Raw genomic sequence first — 2,687 nt, 5'->3', positions numbered from 1 at the left:
TTTGAGCATCAGTGGATAGGAGGGCCTAAAGGAATAAAATCCTGGCCTAAGCGGCTAAACCAAGCTGTCCCTAACCATGTGCTTGTGGTGTGAAGGTGTCAAGTGAAAACTTGAGACTGAGCGGTTAAAGTCAAGGTCCAAAGCAAAAGAAGAGTGTGCTTAAGAACCCTGGACACCTCTAATTGGGGACTTTAGCAAAGCTGAGTCACAATCTGGAAAGGTTCACCCAATTATGTGTCTGTGGCATTTATGTATCCGGTGGTAATACTGGAAAACAAAGTGCTTAGGGCCACGGCCAAGACTCATAAAATAGATGTGTTCAAGAATCATCATACTGAACTAGGAGAATCAATAATACTATCTGAACTCTGAGTTCCTATATATGCCAATCATTTTGAACTTCAATGGATAAAGTGAGATGCCAAAACTATTCAAGAGGCAAAAAGCTACAAGTCCCGCTCATCTGATTGGAGCTATGTTTCATTGATAGTTTGGAATTTATAGTATATTCTCTTTTTTTTATCCTATTTGATTTTCAGTTGCTTGGGGACAAGCAACAATTTAAGTTTGGTGTTGTGATGAGCGGATAATTCATACGCTTTTTGGCATTGTTTTTAGTATGTTTTTAGTAGAATCTAGTTACTTTTAGGGATGTTTTCATTAGTTTTATGTTAAATTCACATTTCTGGACTTTACTATGAGTTTGTGTGTTTTTCTGTGATTTCAGGTATTTTCTGGCTGAAATTGAGGGACTTGAGCAAAAATCAGATTCAGAGGTTGAAGAAGGACTGCTGATGCTATTGGATTCTAACCTCCCTGCACTCAAAGTGGATTTTCTGGAGCTACAGAAATCAAAATGACGTGCTTCTAATTGCGTTGGAAAGTAGACATCCAGGGCTTTTCCGCAATATATAATAGTTCATACTTTGGCCGAGTTTAGACGATGTAAAAGGGCATTGAACGCCAGTTCTACGCTGTTATCTGGAGTTAAACGCCAGAAACACGTCACAAGCCAGAGTTGAACGCTAGAAATACATTACAAACTGGCGTTCAACTCCAAGATTGACCTCTACACGTGTAACATTTAAGCTCAGCCCAAGCACACACCAAGTGGGCCCCGGAAGTGGATTTATGCATCAATTACTTACTTCTGTAAATCCTAGTAACTAGTTTAGTATAAATAGGACTTTTTACTATTGTATTAGACATCCTGGATTGTATTTTTGATCCTGTGATCACGTTTTGGGGGTTGGCCATTCGGCCATGCCTGAACCTTCATCACTTATGTATTTTCAAACGGTAGAGTTTCTACACTCCATAGATTAAGGTGTGGAGCTCTGCTGTTCCTCAAAGATTAATGCGAAGTACTATTGTTTTTTTATTCAATTCAACTTATTCCGCTTCTAAGATATTCATTCGTACTTCAACCTGAATGTGATGAACGTGACAATCATCATCATTCCCCCACGAACGCGTGCCTGACAACCACTTCCGTTCCACCTTAGATTGAATGAGTATCTCTTGGATCTCTTAATCAGAATCTTCGTGGTATAAGCCAGATTGATGACGGCATTCATGAGGGTCCGGAAAGTCTAAACCTTGTCTGTGGTATTCCGAGTAGGACTCTGGGATTGAATGACTGTGACGAACTTCAAACTCGCGATTGCTTGGCGTAGTGACAGACGCAAAAGGAGGGTGAATCCTATTCCAGCATGATCGAGAACCTCAGATGATTAGCCGTGCTGTGACAGAGCATTTGGACCATTTTCACAAGAGGATGGGATGTAGCCATTGACAACGGTGATGCCCTTACATAAAGCCAGCCATGGAAAGGAGTAGGACTGATTGGATGAAGACAGCAGGAAAGCAGAGATTCAGAGGAACGAAAGCATCTCTATACACTTATCTGAAATTCTCACCAATGATATACATAAGTGTTTCTATCCTTATTTTCTATCTATTTATTATTTATGTTCGAAAACTCCCTAACTAATTTATATCCGCCTGACTGAGATTTACAAGGTGACCATAGCTTGCTTCATACCAACAATCTCTGTGGGATCGACCCTTACTCACGTAAGGTTTATTACTTGGACGACCCAGTGCACTTGCTGGTTAGTTGTATAAAAGTTGTGAATGAAAAATGATTTATTAAGACGTGCGTACAGAGTTTCTGGCGCCGTTATCTGAGATCACAATTTCGTGCACCAATGGCACAGGAGGGAAGATTTTGTTTTTAATTCAAATCTTTTTCAAATTTTCATAATTTTTCAAAATTAAATTTTTTTTCAAATCATATATTTTCAATCATATCTTTTCAAAATCAAATCCTTTCCATTTTCGAAAATCCTTGCTACAATTAATGATTTAATTCAAAATTTTCAAGTTGTTACTTGCCTATTAAGAAAGGATCAAATTTTAAATTTTAGAATCATATCTTTTAAATTTCTTGTTAGCCAAGTCAAATCAAATCTTTTTAATTGTTTGTCAATCATATCTTTTTAAAACCATATTTTCTCAATCATATCTTTTCAACCACATCTTTTTCAAAAATGATTTTCAATCATGTCTTTTTAATTTCTAATTTCAAATTCTTTTTCAAAATCACTTAATTACTTTCACAATTTTAGTTTTCGAAAATCATCAATCAAATTTTCAAAAACTTCTTTTAATTAAAAACATTTTTT

This window comes from Arachis hypogaea, chromosome 16, assembly GCF_003086295.3.
Source record: "Arachis hypogaea cultivar Tifrunner chromosome 16, arahy.Tifrunner.gnm2.J5K5, whole genome shotgun sequence".
Lineage (NCBI taxonomy): Eukaryota > Viridiplantae > Streptophyta > Magnoliopsida > Fabales > Fabaceae > Arachis > Arachis hypogaea.
This window is presented reverse-complemented; position numbering follows the sequence as displayed.